The 19,408-nt window shown below is 43.5% G+C and overlaps 1 long non-coding RNA gene across 2 annotated transcripts in view; it reads right to left on the bottom strand.

Annotated features, from left to right (window-relative positions):
- LOC141226852 (uncharacterized) overlaps nucleotides 1–19,147 on the bottom strand; it is a 49,665-nt gene extending 30,518 nt beyond the window's left edge. For both annotated transcript variants that reach the window (XR_012293970.1, XR_012293971.1), the window contains exons 1-2: nucleotides 19,023–19,147; nucleotides 11,824–11,991 (exon numbers count right to left, since the gene is read on the bottom strand). This is a non-coding gene — a long non-coding RNA (uncharacterized lncRNA). The remainder of the gene's footprint in view (nucleotides 1–11,823; nucleotides 11,992–19,022) is intronic.
- Nucleotides 19,148–19,408: the final 261 nt, after the last annotated feature.

Raw genomic sequence — 19,408 nt, 5'->3', positions numbered from 1 at the left:
TATTATATTATATTATATTATATTATATTATATTATATATATATATATATATATATATATATATATGCGCGTCCTCCATCCTGGTATATACTGTATATCACTCATCCTGGTATATATGTCCCTCATCCTGGCCCCATCCTGGTATTTATATCGCCCATTCTGGTATATGTCCCTTATCCCGGGCCCATTCTGGAATATACAGTATATCCCTCATCCTGGTACATTTTCCCCATTCTGCTACTGTTCTTTAATGTATAGAAGAAAATAAACTATGCTCATCAGGGGCGTACATAAAAGTCACGGGGCTCCAAAGAAGAAGTATAATGGACATCTCATAGTCCTTTATATTGTATAATACATCCCATAGTCCTCCATATAATACACTGCACAGCCCATAGTCATCCATATTAGCATAATACACAGCCCATATCCTTCATATAATATAATACACAGCCATTAGTCCTCCATAAAGTATAATGTACAGCCCATAGTCATCCATGTAGTATAGTGCACCCCATAGTCATCCATAAATTATATAGAATCATAGAATCATAGAATGGTAGAGTTGGAGGGGACCTCCTGGGTCATCTGGTCCAACCCCCTGCTCAAAGCAGGATTCACTAAATCATCTCAGACAGATTTCTGTCCAGCCTCTGTTTGAAGACGTCCATTGAAGGGGAACTCAACACCTCTCCTGGCAGCCTGTTCCACTCATTAATCACCCTAACTGTCAAAAAGTTTTTTCTAATATCTAATCTGTGTCTCCTCCCATTTAGTTTCATCCCATTGCTTCTAGTCTTTCCTTGTGCAAATGAGAATAAAGATGATCCTTCTACAATGTGACAGCCCTTGACATATTTGTAGACAGCTATTAAGTCTCCTCTCAGTCTTCTTTTTTGCAAGCTAAACATTCCCAAATCCTGCAACCGTTCCTCATAGGACATGGTTTGCAGACCAGTCACCATTCTGGTCGCTCTTCTCTGAACTTGCTCCAGTTTGTCTATGTCTTTTTTAAAATGTGGTGCCCAAAACTGTACACAGTATTCCAGATGAGGTCTGACCAAAGAGGAGTAAAGACCGATAATGACTTCACGTGATCTAGACTGTATGCTTCTGTTAATACATCCCAGAATTGTATTTGCCTTTTTTGCTGCTGCATCACACTGTTGACTCATGTTCAGTCTATGATCTATTAGTATACCTAAGTCTTTTTCACATGTACTGTTGCTTAGCTCTATTCCTCCCATTCTGTATATGCTTTTTTCATTTTTATTGCCCAGATGTAGTACTTTGTATTTTTCCCTGTTAAAAACCATTCTGTTGGTTGCTGCCCACTGCTCCAGTTTATTTAGGTCTTTTTGAATCTTCCCTCTCTCTTCTCTAGTATTAGCTATCCCTCCTAGCTTTGTGTCATCAGCAAATTTAATCAGTTTACCCTCAATTCCTTCATCTAAATCATTGATAAAGATGTTGAACAATACAGGTCCCAGGACGGAGCCCTGTGGTACCCCACTTGAGACATTCATCCAGCTGGATGTGAAGCCATTTACAACCACCCTTTGAGTCCGATCACTAAGCCAGTTATGAATCCACCTAACAGTTGCCTGGTCCATTGCATACTTGGTCATTTTTTCAATAAGGATGGTGTTTTTTTTCAATAAGGATATTGCACAATCCATAGTCATTCATAACGTATAATGCACAGCCCATAGTCATCCATGTACTATAATGCACCCCCATAGTCATCCATAAAATATAATGCACCCCATAGTCATCCATAAAACATAATGCACCCTATAGTCATCCATAAATTATAATGCACAGCCCATAATCATCCATGTACTATAATGCAGCCCCATAGTCATCCATAAAGTATAATGCATCTCCATAGTCATCCATGTAGCAGTGTGGCGCCCCTGAGGGTTTGGTCGCCACAGAGGTACTGCTCCTCACCCAGAGGTGTGGTGTCTCCCTTCTCTCAGGTAAGGAGGGAGTGCTGCATGGAACCCCAACACCTACATCCAACACTACACTACCCCAGGCCAGCAGGAGGGGCAAGACGCAATGTAGTTTTCTGCTGAGCCCTGACCCTGGCTGGGGTGGGGGGAACCCAAAGTTAGGGGGAACCAGTAGTGGGTGTGGGTGAAGGAAGTAGTTTATGGGAGCACTCATACAGTAGATATATAAAAAGGTAGACATCTTAACAAGAGCAGGAAGTTGAGGAGTGTGGTTCAGAGGAACAGTCTGGGAGCAGAGTCTCTGTAGGAGCTCCGCTCCACTTCAAGGGCCCAGGACTGAGGCCCAGGAGGGGAGCAGGGAGTAAGCTCTGTTCTGTAGAAGGGATCCTAGGGGAGTACGGCGAGTGCAGGCGCCACCCGTACACCCCGAACCTGCCAAGTGTCAGGAGGATCTAGGCTGCAAGAAGGGGACCGGCCCCTGGCCCAGTCATGCAGCTTCAGGCCTCGGCTGGAAAAACCTGAGGCTTCTGACTTCTATAGCCAGGAGCCAAACCCCCACTTCAATCCGAGTAAGGTCAAGCAGGTCTGTGCAACTCCGACGGACAGGGCGGACCTCGCAGCCACCCGAACAGGATTCACAGTGGGAAGCGCAGGGCAGGAGGGAGTAAGACCCAGCGTGAAGTCAGTCTAGAGAGGTACATAAGAAAGTGGGGTTCTGCCAGGTACACCCAAACTGCCTGAGGAAAGATGGAACCCCTGCCCGGTGAACGCGGCGCGACGCGGGAGGCTTGCACCAGTACAGTGCACCTGTGGACTGTCTAAGAACTGTGAGTAAATCTTGGATGACTGCACTGAGCTGCCTCCGCTCCTTTCTTTCGCCGGTGCCATTTGCCTCCCTGCACTACAACGCCCAGCGCACCTCCATTTATTCTACACTGCCCTGAGGCCTGCTCCACCTGTGGGGAGCCATTCCATCTGAAGCTGCCCTATCATTGTTAAATGGTTAATTATGGAAATTCATTTGGAATGTTAAATAATTAATAATCGATAATCATTTTTCTTAAATCTGAGTTCTATGCCTCAGCCATCGTGTCTAGTTGACATGCGCTATTTGTGTGTGTATTTTTGGTTCACTACCATATGTAGAACAGGTGTGCCATACGACTGGCTATAAAAGCCCATGGTACAGAAAGGGGGGGGCTCTCTTGCTCTGCCCACCCCACAAGAAGAATCTTCATGCTGAGAAGCAGATGACATGTAGGCCTGGACACGTGCTGGACAAAGACATGATTTACCAGCCAGGATCCAAGGAAAGATGGGTGAATCTCAACCATTAAGCTAATTATGGACAAATGGACAATTACTTTATAACTAATTATTGTATGTACCTGCTGCAATCTGATTCTTTTTAATGGACAATCCAAGAATAAATCGATACATTTTTTTATAAGAATATCGTGATATTGATACTTTGAGAAGTCCTCAGTAGAAAAAATAATACAGAGAAGAGTATTATTTTACAATGGTGAGCCAGCCAGTCCTGTTTTTCGTTTTTTTTTTAATTAAGTGAATTTCTTCCGTGAACAAGTCCTGACGAGCTGAACAGCTGTTGTTCACGTGTCAGTAAATTCACTAATTTGTCACGAGAAGCAGAAAGGATCTATAGACTGAGGTACTAACAAGGAACAGAATCACACAGGAAAAGAATCAGACGAACTGAAGACAGGATGTGCTGATAAAGAGAAGCTAAGGAATCTTAAGGTAAGCAAAATATGGATATAATTTCTTCTTTTGCTAAACAAAGTAATATTAATTTCAAAGTTAATGTAGGAGATGATATAGAAGTTTTGTGGCTCAGTTTATACAAAGAATGTGAATTGCAGAATTTACAGTTCACTTCTAAATTGGTAAATAGAGACAAACAGAAATTGAGAAATATTCTACATTTGGTAGATTTTTTTCATAGTCTTGTGTTAGAGATTTCTAAGCAGAAAAATAGTGTAGAAATGTCAGATGGTGATACTGATTCTGACTGTAATGTGGAAAATAAACAAGAAATAAGACACGTGTCTGTAACTGAAGGTGACCTTGGGTCTGACCAAGAGATGGACATACAGAAACCTGACATGGGAGGAGACATGACTGACATACGAGAAACCGACATACTAGGTGATGTGGGAGGAGACGTGAGTGACGTAGGAGGAGCGGACGTACAAGAGCCACTAAAAATATCAGAGAATTCAGGAATTACCCAGGCTCAACTGCAAATTAAAATGAGGAAAAATTTGCTGAAATTATACAAAATCATGCCAAAATATGATGTCAAAATCCATGCCTGTAGAAATTCAGAGACATTTGAGAGCTTCTCTGATAAGTTTGATTTATCCAATGAGGAGAGGAATCAATTATTTAAAATATGGATTCCTGTGACATTGTCCAGACGTTTACATTTAATGCCCTGTGAAAATGACTCTCCTAATGGATGGGAAAATGATTCGGACAGATTAAGATATTTGATTTATTGTGTCACAAAGGATTTTCCCAACATAGAAGATCTGCAGAAACTAAGGATTGGTAGGAAGGAATGTACATATACATTCATGTCCATATTTGAACGGTTGTACAAAGCTCTCATCAAAAATGGAAAAGTACAACATATGATAAAAAGTTTTGTACAAAAATTCAAATTCCTAGATCCAGTATCTAGAGTTATAGCGTCACAAAAAGAATCCCTATTCAAATGTGTGCAGTTGCTGGATTCTGTTAGGAAACATGAGAATCGTGAAAAGGAAAAAAATCAAGTTAATTTTATAAAACCAGGAAAGGTAAAATCTTATCAAAAGCCAATATCAAACTCTCCTAGACTGAGTCATCCCCATAGTGAACTCTATCAAATACGCAGGAGATTTCATATCTGTTATAAGCCATATCAGCCAGTGCAAAGGTCCATCTCTTCACAGAATGAGTTAATTCTCAGTCAGAACTGTGATTCTCTAAAAAGGAAAATGGCCGAAACTGATGGACAGAGTCAGGTGAGACGACCGGCTCACAGTGACGTCATGGAATGTGGACAGAAGGACAGGCAGTTCTCTGAGGTTTTGAAGGATAGAAAAATGTCTTTCCTAAATAGGGCGTTCCTGGAGATATTTGAGAGAGACAGAAGATTTGGTTTAGGGAGTGGCTAAGGAAAAACTGTAATTATAATGTAGCATAGAAGTGTTACAATGTCTCAATATTTATTTATAATCTTATACAGTAAAATTGTAGTTACATAGTTTCTACCGTGTTTCCCCGAAAGTAAGGCCCCCCCGAAAGTAAGGCAGGGTGGGGGGTTTCGGGGGGTCCGCCAATGTAGGGCACCCCCCGATTGTAAGGCAGGGTAGCGGCGGGGGGGGCGGGGAATGTAAGGCTGATTGGCCGATCAGCCTGTTCGTCACAGGCTCCGTACCGTAGTCCCTGCTGGCCACCAGCCCGAGCTGTGATTGGCCAGTCAGCCAGCTCGCAGCTGATTGGCCGAATCAGCTGCGACGTCACCGCCTACAGGCTCGCTCCGATTGGTCCAGCTTCCCCGGCATCCGAATCGTCAGCCCGGCACCGCAGAGGAGATCGAAACAGAAGGAAAGTAACGGTAAGTTCCGAAACTCTCTCTGTGTGTGTGTGTGTGTGTGTGTCTGTGTGTGTGTGTGTGTGTGTACGGTATGTGTACGGTATGTGTATGGGTGCCGTATGGGGCTGTATGTGTCAGTGTGTGTACGGTACCGGTACGATATGTGTGTGGGTGCCGTGTGGGGCTGTACCGGTACCGTATGTGTCAGTATGTGTGGTGGCAGAGTGGGGGGCAGAACCACTGTATGGGGATGCTGCAGGGGGGAGGATGGGGAGGGTTGCCGGACTGTTAATAAATGTTAATTTTATTGTTAAAAAAAATTGTCGTCATTTTTTTTCCCAATGTAAGGCCTCCCCCGAAAGTAAGGCAGGGTGGGACTTTTGGGGGTAAAATTAATGTAAGACAGGGCCTTACTTTCGGGGAAACACGGTAGTAGTTCATGTATGTATATATATATACACTTGTCTAAGTAGAGATTGTGTATAATTGTATTTATATATATGTTTATAAAATATATATATATATTAATTAATAAATTAGAACTTCATATATAAATTTAAGTAACAATATTTTGAATTACATTAGAACCAACCAATATATGTATAAGATATTTAAATAATTCTGTTTCTGTATGAATTTGATATTTAATTTTATTTTCTTATATTTCCTTAGAGTTTTCATTCCAAAGCAGGATTTGATCAAACAACTCTAAAATGGATTTATTTCTTTATTCACACAGGAAGCTGAAAATTGCATGATTTATGTGTAACATTAATTAATTAATATTTTCTGTGCATGAAGTGTTCGTGCAAATTAAAGTAGCTTTACAGCATGACGTGTGACAGCTGCGGCCTTTGAACTTTGAGCTAATAGTATAGATCCTATTCATTCTATTTTCAGCTGATGTAACTTAAGACCGGGCAGCCAGTGAAAAAAGAATCTATAAGGCTGAGTTCACACGATGCGTATTTCATGTGTTTCCGCAGCGTTTTTGCAGTTGCGTAAACGCCGCGGAAACGCATGAAAAACGCATGGTAGAAGGGAAGCAATGTTCCCCAATTGAAATCCGCATGTGCTGTGCCCATGATGCGGATTTTTCCGCAGCGTAAACGCTGCGCTCAAAAATCCGCAGCATGTCATTTAATTTTGCGGAAACGCGGCGTTTTCGCCGCCATTGACTTGCATTAGAACGCGCCAATTCCGCAAGACTGCATCTGTACTTGCGTAATTGGTGCGTTCTAATATGCGGATGGTACCCGGGTGTGGAGGAGAGGAGAGTCTCATCCACACCCAGGTACCATTAAAAAAGCTGTAAAAACAAGAATAAAATAAAAAATATATATATACTTACCATCTGTCGGCCCGCGCAGCGCTCCTGCTTGCTTCCCGGCACTTGCAGTGAGTTGTAGGACCTGCGGTGACGTCAGAGTCATGTGACGGGTCACGTGACGCTGACGTCGGCAGGTCTTTCAATTCAAAGTTGCCGGCAGCCGGGAGAACGGAGTGAGCAGGACAGCGCGGGCCATCGGAGGTAAGTATATACACTCTCTAGGGTCACACTGTATAAATCCATGCTGTTTGCATGGATTTATATAGTGTGACCTAGTTGTCAAGCACTTTCCAAGAGATGCTAAAATCACCAGTAAAGCGCTTGTCAATCTGCATGCGGAAACGCATGTGAATCTGCATGTGGATCCGCATGTATTCTGCAGGAAAAACGCATTTCTGCATGCGTTTTTTCTGCCAGGGAGATGCAGAAATGATGCAGAAATTTTCTGCTTCATTTCTGCATCGTGTGCACATAGCCAAACAAGAGGTTTTTTTTTCAAGTATCTGAAATTTCAGCAACTTACTCTCATATTATATAATATGTACTTGGGGAATATTCAAAGAATATTAAGATATTTAATTGATATGACAATGCGCATTAATAAATTGGGATACAACAATTTTGGGTTAAATATATATATATATCTAAAACTTCATATGTGGAATGTTTGAGTTGAACAGATCTGTGAATGTCAGAGTGAAGGTGACAGATGAGTAAATCAGCAGCTGCTAAGTGTGATTGATGTGACAGAGGCCTCGTACGTTTGTATGTTTGGAAAAAAAAAATGTTTCTTTATGTGAAGGTACAAAAATATATTTAATTCTGAAAAAAAATTATAATACATAATTAGGTATTATCTACATATATATATACTTCTATATTTCTTTAATAATTATTATTTCTTGATTTAACTAATAGTGGATAAGGGCAACCACACATCAAAATGGTTTACAAAGCAAATTTATATTTAGAATAATTTTCCACATGATAATATTCTTGAATAACTATGATATTATTTTTAATGGTTACCTAAATAGGTGCACACCTCTCTGTAGACAAATCTATGCTACTCATCGATATGAAATTTATGCAAAATGTTCATAGAAGAATAATTATTTTTAATTTGGTTCTGATATATACATACATTTTATAAAATAATATTTTTTGGTATTAAAGGGGAAAATGTGTTTTTGATCCTGATTACATAATCACTTTTGATCAATACTTATTTTTTCACACATTTTAATAAAGAAGAAACAATAATAGAATCATAGAATCATAGAATCATAGAATGGTAGAGTTGGAAGGGACCTCCTGGGTCATCTGGTCCAACCCCCTGCTCAAAGCAGGATTCACTAAATCATCTCAGACAGATGTCTGTCCAGCCTCTGTTTGAAGACGTCCATTGAAGGGGAACTCACCACCTCTCGTGGCAGCCTGTTCCACTCATTAATCACCCTAACTGTCAAAAAGTTATAAGGTACAATGGTATAATTAAGAAGGGTATTACATGCAAAGTTGCATAGTTTAATAATTTTTTGGTGATACAAGGTTATGACAAATATGAAATCATCCAGATAATGGAAATATAAAGGTATTTTTTATGGAGAATATAATTACTCTTCATTTGTCATTAACATATGAAGGCCTTATTTTTATTTTCATTTTTACATTTTTATTCTTACTTATTTTCTTATTTTTCCATTTTTCAGTTTTAATTTTCAATTTTTGATTTTAATTCAGTTCAATATTTCAACTGAGAAAACACATTAATATTTAATGGGGTAATGTCTAGTACAAAGAATATTGCTTCATTAAATATAATGATGATATGAATTAATATAAGAAAAATGTTTACATTTTCTGAGTAAACACAACAATTCATTCATTCATTCTTACATTCATATATTTATTCATTTTAGTTCAGCAGTATACATTCTTTGGTATTATTGGTTTAATAAAGATATAAACACTTGTTGTTTCAAAACACACTGACACCTATGGGTTGGAAAAGGCAATTACACCTATGACATAAAAATGTTCTATCACATGAAGAACTTGATTAATAATGAATTATTATCTATTATTGTTTATTATTCCAAACATAATTTATTTTAATGTTTTGATAATAATTAGATGGATATCATTGATTGCTATGGTACCCTGTGATATTATAGGTTAGGAAAGTTGCCAGATTTGGTATCAGATTAGGGAATGAAGACTTCAATCAAGACATCGCAATTATGAATTCTATCTTAATAATGACTTTTCATATTTATAAATCAAAGAGACTCTCAGAGGTTACAAGAAGACGCAACCGATATCCGGAGGTCTCAGAAGGTAACAGGTGTGAATGCTGAGTGATGATAGACTGTGTCAGATACAATTCACACCACTGATCACCGGGACGGCAGAGGACGATGATCCTATATGAACTGTGTTGTGTTCAAGTTTCATCACGTTCCAGTGGTTTCTTATCACCTGCAACGCTTCAATGAAAGCTGGTGAGCAGGTAATACCTGGCATATGTGTCCTGTATATAAAGGACTGAGTACTGGTTATGGGGCTATATAAAGCAGGGAAGTGTCAAGTTAACCCTTGCTTTACTGACCAAAGATGTCACATCTGTTCCAAAAGTGACATGAGACCAGTGCAGATGACACGGGGAAGATTCCAGAATATCCAACGTCAGTCCAGGTGACATCGCACAGATATTAAAGCTACATTTCATCCATAGACTTTGTTTTCTTATCAGTTGACACACATGATCTTTCTAATAAAGAGTACAGTTTATGGACTGCACAATGATGAATACAATTATGGACTGTACAATATCTACACGCTATAATTTATTTCAAAGGAGTTTTCATCTAAAGACTGTGTTATAAAAGAACCAAGAAGAAGACGAGACGACGACCCGATGACATCAGACGATGACGATTGGACCCACGATTACTTCAATTTAGATATAGGGAAGTATAATTATACATATTAAATGAATATTAGTCACGGCTTACCATAACATGAATTCACATCATTATATAACAATAATCAGATATTGATATTATTATTATTATTATTATGGAAATTTAATGATATTGCCAAGGAAGAAGGAAAGAAAAAATGATTGTTATCCTAATGATAAACCTGTCTTCTTTTGAGGATTTTTCAGTCCTTTTTATCCTCAAAAAGGGGGGAATGTTAAATAATTAATAATCGATAATCATTTTTCTTAAATCTGAGTTCTATGCCTCAGCCATCGTGTCTAGTTGACATGCGCTATTTGTGTGTGTATTTTTGGTTCACCACCATATGTAGAACAGGTGTCCATACGACTGGCTATAAAAGCCCATGGTATAGAAAGGGGGGCTCTCTTGCTCTTCCCACCCCACAAGACACAGAATCTTCATGCTGAGAAGTATCTGACATGTAGGCCTGGACACGTGCTGGATAAAGACATGATTTACCAGCCAGGATCCAAGGAAAGATGGGTGAATCTCAACAATTAAGCTAATTATGGACAAATGGACAATTACTTTATAACTAATTATTGTATGTACCTGCTGCAATCTGATTCTTTTTAATGGACAATCCAAGAATAAATAGATACATTTTTTTATAAGAATATCGTGATATTGATACTTTGAGAAGTCCTCAGTAGAAAAAATAATACAGAAAGAGTATTATTTTACAGCCGCGCATGACGTCACTGCCATGCGCGGCTGACATGGAAAGATCAGCTCCCGGAAGTCACTCCCATGCCGGGTCTGTGTGTGCGGGGAGCAGTGACTTCACTCTCCTTCATAGCCGGCACACAGCTTAGCCGCGCTGCGGCTCCTGCTGCTGCCGGGCTATAGCGTGTGCCCGCTTATTAAAGGACATGAATATTCACCCCCTCCCCACGCCCATGGGCGTGGAGAGAGGTTGAATATTCAAGCCCTTTAACAGCGGGCACAGGCGATTCCGGCAGCAGCAGGAGCCGCAGCGCGGCTACACTGTGTGCTGCTATTAAGGAGCATGAATATTCAGTGCTCCCCATGCCCCATGGGCGTGGGGAGCAGTGAATATTAATTTGCTGTAGCAGCGGGGACAGTGTAGGCTGCAGCGGGCGGCCGCTGCCTCCTGTGCCCCGCTCCTCCACCGCTACCCCCACACCCCACATATATATATATATATATATATATATATATATACACACCCCCCCCCAACATTCGGACTATAAGATGCACCCCCCATTTTCCACCAAAATTTTGGAGGAAAAAAGTGCGTCTTATAGTCTGAAAAATACGGTAGATTATTAAATTAAATAGAGATTTAGGATTAAATCAGTGTAGGGTGCGGACAACCCCTTTAAATTGTTAATTAAAATAAAAACAGTTCCCCGTTGTATTAATAAGGCAGTGATTCCAACTGTATTACCACTGGGAGACCCCCAACTCACACTCCTATTTCCCGAGTGCCTTCCATGCCAAGCTTGGTTATGGAGGCTTTGGATTACCATCCATACTGTTCAGCACAGATCATGCTTCTTATGTCTTCATCGATCCCCCAGAACACAACCCTGCATTACCGCGTCCTTCAGGCTTTGTCCAATTATTTTCTCCAAATTTGTTTGCCGATCAGTGGCAAGAGGCTGTTGAGCTACTCAGTCTCCTTGTTTCTTTGGAAAATTGGCACACTCTTGCATATAACAGTAGAGAATGGCCAAATCTTACGGAGACACTGGTAGATCGCAACGAAACATGGAGAGAGCAGATGTTCAGCAGTGAACTTGGAGTCTCCCTCCTCTATGAAGCTTTGCCGTACACATCTGACTTACTCCTGAGGACTTCTCGTAATTCACATGTGCAAAAATAGTTCAATCCACAACTAAAATGCTTGAACCAACTCGTGGAAAACTGGATAAAGATAGATAAAAGGCACATTACCTGTGGGTAGCCCAAGTGTGAAGTAATGGTCAGGTCCAGGATTGAACTGGGCGATGCGATTACTTAGGTATTTTGCTGCCCATTCGCTGGCCAGGGCATAGTCATCAAGAATCACCAGCCGCATGATTGTGCCCACAAGCTCTCGCCTGGCAGCATGTGGCTAACAAACTGAAAAGAGAAGCGATACACAAGATAAGAGGTGACACAATAATATACAAAAGAGGTAACACAATAATACACAGTCGTCAAGTTTGGAGACTGAAACACATTCTGGCTTTCATAAAGTTTGCTGCTTCAGTTTTTATAGTGTCAATTTGCATTAACTGTAGATTGTTATGAAGAATGATCAGATGAATTGTTAAAAAAAAAAAAAATGCATATTAATTTTTTCCCAAAGAAATTACTTAACCACAAAACCCTATCACTACACTATGTGTGCTGGAGCCTGCTTCTCCGGGTCCTACATCACCAAAGCTTGGCACTTCGGGGACACATACCTCCCGTCCACGACCTGTCCGGCAGCAACCTTACACACCCCCCCTCTGCCCAAAGCAGGGGGGGGGCTTGGCACCTTCTGCCACCATACAACAGATACACAAAAGGTATAACGCAGTGTTTCCCAAACCCCATCCTCACAGACCCCACAGGTCGTATTTTCAGGATTTCCTTAGTATTACACAGGTGACTGAAGTATCATCAAGGCATCAGGAATTCTCTCACCTGTGTAATACTAAGGAGATTCTGAAAACATGACCTATGGGGGTCCGTAAGGATGAGGTTTGGGAAACACTGCTATAACAGAACAAAACTAAAAATAACCAGTCCATACAGCACGGCATCAGCCGTTTAAATGTAGTGCTTTTCTCGGCCTCCAGCAGACTGAGCAGCACATGCAAGGTTTGCTCACCTTGCACAACACACAGCACCACTGAGACAGGCGCAGCTGTCTTAAATCAGCCTTCCAAGACCTGGACTGGAGGTGAGTGAGCAGCTGTTTCCCCCCAACTCTTTCAGCTGCTCTTAAAACACGGCCCTTTAATCCGGGCCCATTAACTCCCTCCCAGCACTATGTGTTCTGGAGCCTGCTTCTCCATGTCCTACATCACCGAAGTTTGGTACTTCGGGGACACATACCTCCCATCCACGACCTGTCTGGCAGCCACCTTACAGTGTGCTGCACTGAGTTAGACCAGAAATGAACCAGAAGATACCTGAAGGTAACTGCACAGCCAGAGTAAAAAATGTTTCTCTTTGTTTTCACTCTCACCCCTATAGTCCTACACGTTCTACTAACCCTTCTAATCCCTACACCTAGTAATGAACTGGTCATCTCTCCCTCCATCTCACCTCCTCCTCAGATCTGTTCCTCAACATACAATCCTCTGTCTCTAAACACAGACAGCCACCTCACGCTCGCTCCTTCTGCTCCTCACTGCTGGCGATATCTCTCCAAATCATGGCCCTCCTCACCACATCCCCACAGTCACTTCTACCTCTCATCCACAATCTATCAAATTTCCGCAACATTTCTAACCCTATACCCATTGCCCATCCCCAGCTTCCCCAATCCCACTAACAGGAGCTCTATGGAATGCTCTCTCCGTCTGCAACAAACTTTTCATTACTAACAAACTTTCCTTCCTTGGCATCAATGGTACCTGACTCACCCCCTCTGACATGGCCTCTCCAGCTGCACTTTCATACGTTGGATTCCACCTTTCCCACACCCCTCGCCCCATCGGCAAGCATGGCAAAGGAGTTTGTTTTCTCCTGTCAGATAACTGTACTCTGCTGCCCGACTAATCCACCTGTCCCCCCCACTATTCCCTGGCCTCTCCCCTCTGTCAATCCCTTCACTGGCTCCCCATTATCCAGAGACTCCAGTTGAAAACCCTAACCATGACATACCAAGCCATCCACAACCTGTCTCCTCCATATAACTGTGACTTAGTGTCCTGGTACTTACCTGCACGCAACCTCCAATCCTCACAAGATCTCCTTCTCTACTCCCCTCTTATCTCCTCTTCCCACAATCGCACGCAAGATTTCTCCCATGCATCCCCCTACTCTAGAACTCTCTACCCCAATATATCAGACTGTTGCCAACCGTGGAAACCTTCAAAAGGAAGCTGAAGATCCACTTCTTCTGACAAGCCTACAATCTGCTGTAACCACCGCTCCATCATACCACTGCACGACCAGCTCTACCCTCACCTACTGTATCCTCACCCATTCATTGTAGACTCCTGTACCAGTCGGTGATTCGTTTTTGTTCAAGATTATTGTACTTGTTTTTTGCTATGTATATCCCTTTTCACATGTAAAGCTCCATGTAATAAATGGCACTATAAAAAATAATAACTTAATAGGGGGAGGTTAATTTGCTGTGGAGACTTCAGGACTCCGAAAAAAGTCCAGCAAGTCCCTGTATCACTTCCTACATAGGATTCAGCTATGGAGTTGGTTCAACACCAGTGCAGAGCTTGCTCAAGAATGGCAGCAGGCGGGCGTCAGTGCATCTGTACACACCGTGAGGAGAAGGATTTTGGAGGCTGTGCTGGTGTCAAGTAGGGCAGCAAAGAAACCACTTTTCTCCATGAAAAAGATGAAGAACAGGATTATAAAATGCAGTAAACTACAGTGATTGGATTACAGAGGACTGGGGTAAAGTTATTTCCCTGATGAAGGCCCCCTTCAAACTGTTAGGGACATATGGAAGAATGAATGTCCGGAGAAGAAAAGCTGAGTGCTACTTTGAGTCCTGTGTTATGCCAACAGTAAAGCACCCGAGACGAGTCATGTGTGGAGTTATCCATCATCAAAAGGGAGTGGGCTCACTCACAATTTTGCCTAAGAACACTGCAGGAGCATTTTTGGTGATTAACAATGCATATATCAGCATGACGGAGAATATGTCACAAGGCAAAAGTGACAACTAAGTGTCTGGGTAACATTGACATTTTGGGTTCATGGCCAGTAAACTCTCCAGATCTCAATTCGATTGTGGTCACTCCTCAAAAAGCGGGTGGACAAACAGAAATGTATGTAGTGAGCTCCTAGCACTGATTAGACAAAAATTGTCCATCGTCAGTCAGGATTTGGCCCAGCAGCCGATATCCAGCTGCCAAGGCGAAGGGAACGAGTCTTGAAAAATAAGGGTCAACACTGAATATTGAATCTTTCCATAAACTTGATGTATTTGTCAATAAAAGTGTAAAACTTATAAAATGCTGATAATTGTACTACAGTAACCACAGAAACATCTGACTAAAAGATCTAAAAACACTGAAGTGAACACCAAAATTTGTATCAGTCACAAGACTTTTGGCCAGAACTGTACATAAAGTGACACAAAACAAGATACAAGACATAGGTCAAAAAAAATTCTCCATCTTCTTCGTTCCGTCAATCCGTGAAAAATGGGACTGCACTCAGATGTCATCTGAGTGCAGTGCGATCTTTTCGAAGGACTCATTAACTTGCATGGCCGAACGTGATCCGAATATTAGATGAAACTCAAGCATAGTGATTTTTGTCCTCGGACAGACTGTCTATGGGGCCGTGCACATGTGCGATTTTTCTCCTTGGACAAACACTGGTCACAGTGCGATTCAATGTTTTGTCAGATCGCACTCCGACCGAAAACACTGCTATCTGCACCTGCCTTAACATTGCAACGCTAACAATAGTAATCTCAGCAAGGACTGCTGGGAGATTTCAGCTCAGAAGCCTGCAGATCTCTGAACGCAGCTCTAGACTATCACTGGCTGTAACTCAGGATTAGTAATCGATACGTTTTTCGAAAGTTACACAATAAACTATAATAAATTACTCTCATGTGAACACAAATTCTAAAGGAGAACTCTAACACTAAGATATTAACTTAAGGAGGAATTCACACATCCGTGGTGGGATCCGAGGACCCGGCCCGGCTCTCCGGACCTGATCAGTGCCACATCTATTCCTAGGAGGTAATCACAGATCAGCACTGGTGACCCAGCGGTTGTCAGATCTGAGCTCGCTCCGTGGAGCACAGATGTGTGAATTCAGCCTTACAGAAGTTGTCCCAGAGTAGAAAGCCAGAGCTGTTGGATTACAGCGCCACCCCTGGGTACAGGCTGTGTGTGGCATTACAGCTCAGCACCTGTCACGTCACTAGACCGGAGCTGTAGTACCAGACACAACCTGGGGCCAGGACTGGCGCTCTGTGTTCCTTTTTCTCATGGACAAACCCTGTGCAGAAAAATACAGAATCCAGGAACCTCCAAACATGGCAGACATCGCCAAGTTCTAACAGTGCATAATGGGCGCAGCTCCAGCCATACTGTCAGTGACTGGAAACCTGGTTTATAGTCCAACTGCTGACAGGTGAGAGGCTGCGGCTCCCTGTAATCCCCGGCTCTGACCCGTCACCGACCATTGCTGCAGGGGACTAACCACATCCACAGGAAGCCAGGGTGCCCCCCCCCCGGACTGAGACTGCCCCCCCCGGGAGCTCAGTGTGGGGCGCGCAGTCATCCGCCATGTCTCCCCAATACTCAGCAGCCTCACCACCCACAACTCGCTCTGCAGCCTCCTCCCTGGTAAACGCTAGAATGTATGGGCTCCTTCCAGGTATGACGTAGTTTGCGGGGGCGTGTCCTGACTGCATTATGGGCGTGTTCTAGTTTAGCACCAGACGCCAGAGATTCATGCAGAAAGTGATACGGTGAAGCTTCAGGAGGAGGTCAGTGCTGGGCTCTGGGGGATGCTGCTTGCTTTGGGTGGTCTGTGGGGCTGGTGGGGGCATGTTCTGGGTATTCTGGGGGGATGTTGCACGTGTGTGTGTGTGTCTTTCCTAAATTCCTAAACACCCACCGGAAAACTAAGGCGCCCGCGAGTTGCGGGGTGAATTGGCAACTCGGGGGTGTACTTATTTCCTCTGTGGGTAGGTCACAATTTTTTTTTTTACCGTCCAAGATCCATCTTGGCAAAAGTATGGTGGTAATTTCTGCCTTTCTGGACATTGGGGCGGGGTTTATTTTGATCGACGCTAGGTTCGATCAGGACCTCAAACCTCATAAATTTTCTGGCTCAACACCCATAATCGCCATTGACTCTGCACCCTTGAGCTAGGGGTATTTTACTCTTGTCGCTCGTGTGCTACATCTGCAGGTAGGGGCCTTGCACTCTAAATTTATTGACTGTTATGTGCTAGAGGGCTTGCCCTCTCCTGTGGTCCTTGGACTACCTTGGTTTACGCTGCACAATCCTGTGGTAGGTTGTGTGCCCACTATGCATCTTTTAAGCGTTTCCGCAGCGGCAATTCCATTGCAGAAACGCTTAAACGCTTGGTAGAAGGTCTGCAATGTTCCCCAATGATAATCCCCATGTGCTGTGCACATGCTGCGGAAATTTCCGCTGCGCATTATCAGTGCGGAAAAATCCGCAGCACTACCAATTATTTTGCGTAATCGCAACGTTTTCGCCTCCATTGAATGGCTTAATATCCGCATGACTACATGTGCACATGCGGATATTAAGCGATTCAACGTGTGGATGGTACCCGGGTCTGGAGAAGAAGAGACTCTCCTCAAGACCCGGGTACCATGGTACCTGTAAAAAAAAAAAAAAAAGACAAGAAAAAAATACATTATTCTTACCTTCTGATGGCCCCCGGTCTTTTCTCCGCTGCGTCCAGTCTCTTGTACGGCTCGTCGGCGGTCGCGTGACCTGTCACATGACTAAATGACGTCATGGAAGGTCCTTTCACACCACCGTGAGCCATACAAGAGACCAGGGGCCATCAGAAGGTAAGTAAAATGTTTTTGTTTTTTGTTTTTTTTTTACCATTTTTAATCTTTTTTCTTCAACTATTAACTTGGTCACACTATATAAATCCATGCCGGTTGCACGTATTTATATAGTGTGACCAAGTTGTCAAGCACTTTCCAAGTGATGCTAAAATCGCTTAGAAAGCGCTTGACAACCCGCATGCGGAAATGCATGTGAAAAAACACTTCACTTACGCTTGTCCCTGGCAGGAAAAACACATGTAAAATCCGCATGCATTTTTTTCTGCCAGGGAGATGCAGAAACGCTCAGGAAAAATCCGGAGCACTTCTGCATCGTGGGCACTTAGCCGTAGACTGGCAGACTCGGGAGGTGGTAAAATGGAGCGAGTATTGCCAAGAACACTGCTTGGTCACTCGGATAGCCACGGTGGGTCTGATTTCAGGAATGTGTTTTCTGAACAGGGGTGTCAAGAACTTCCTCCCCATCATCCTTATGATTGCATCGGTAATATTATTCCTGGGGCCAAGCTGCCAAAAAAGCAGGTTATATAATATCTCTGGTTCAGAGAGGCAGGCCATGAAAAATTAGATCACTGAAAGTCTACCAAAGGGCCATATAAGACGTTCTTCATCTCCCATTGCAGTGGGGTTTTTCTTTGTCAAAAAACAAACAAACTAGGGGTTGCGCCCCTGCCTTGATTTTTGCGAGTTTAATCAGATTACGGTCTGGGATGCATATCCTCTCCCTCTCATCCCAGACCTCTTTAGAAAACCATTTGGCTCCTACAATTTGATGAAACTAGACCTCAGGGGGGCTTATAATCTCATTCACATTGAGGAGATGAGTGGAAGACGGCCTTAAATACTCCTGAGGGGCACTATGAAAACCTTGTGATGGCATTTGGGTTGACTAATGCTCCCATTTTTACTCATCTGGCAGGTAGATCACAACAAACCCATCTTGATGACATAATGGTAGACTCCATACTAAATAAGGAGGGAGTCACTGACTGTGGTGGCCCCTCCCTGGGCCGTGGCGATTGGTGACCCCCCCTTCGCTGCCCCTTACTGACCAGTGATCCTGAAGCCCCCAGAAGGATCCAATGAAGCGAAAGGGACGGCTGCTACAAGCCGTCCCATGGATACATAAACACCGGGACATCCCACGTTACTTCCTTTCTTTGCTGGTCCCGGAGTCGAACTTCATGGAGATTTCAGGATCAGGTCAGATTGCTGAGGCCCTCCAGGCTGGGTTTGCACAGGGGGGCGAGCGCTGGTTACAGGCTCTCATATCGGGGCTCAGCGCTCATCCCCCTGGCCCAAGCTCTAAATCCCCAGATCACCCTGCCCCTGGCCCTCAACCCCTTATGGGAACATCATATTCCCCAGTCCCAGTCCCCTCACCACTTGGGCATACTCACCCACTCCAATTGCCCACGATACAACGGTCCCCTCCACGGCGGTCGGGTCATCTGGAACGGGGGGCTGCATTACTTCCGCGGCCTGGTCCCGATCCCCGTCCTCACCCGACCGCCGCATCTGCACAACTTTACAGTGTTCATCGGGCCACTCAACCCGGCGCGGGACGGCAGGTGGCTGCGGTAGTGCTGCGGGCGCGACTCCACTAGGCCGGAGAGGCATGTTGGGGGAGGCGGAGCTGGAGGGCAGGAAGCGCTCGATGCGCATGTGCGGGGCGCATGTCCGCCCCACGTGACCCCGCAGGTCACGCACCCCAGTCCAGAAAGCTGCGGGGCGGAGCAGGAAGCTGAAGCTAGTGCTGCGGTGGACCCTGCGCCTCACTCACAGCGGGC

The sequence above is a fragment of the Phyllobates terribilis genome, unplaced genomic scaffold, assembly GCF_046119375.1.
Source record: "Phyllobates terribilis strain yellow unplaced genomic scaffold, ASM4611937v1 Scaffold_415__1_contigs__length_1637097, whole genome shotgun sequence".
Classification (NCBI taxonomy): Eukaryota; Metazoa; Chordata; class Amphibia; order Anura; family Dendrobatidae; genus Phyllobates; species Phyllobates terribilis.
This window is presented reverse-complemented; position numbering and strand designations above follow the sequence as displayed.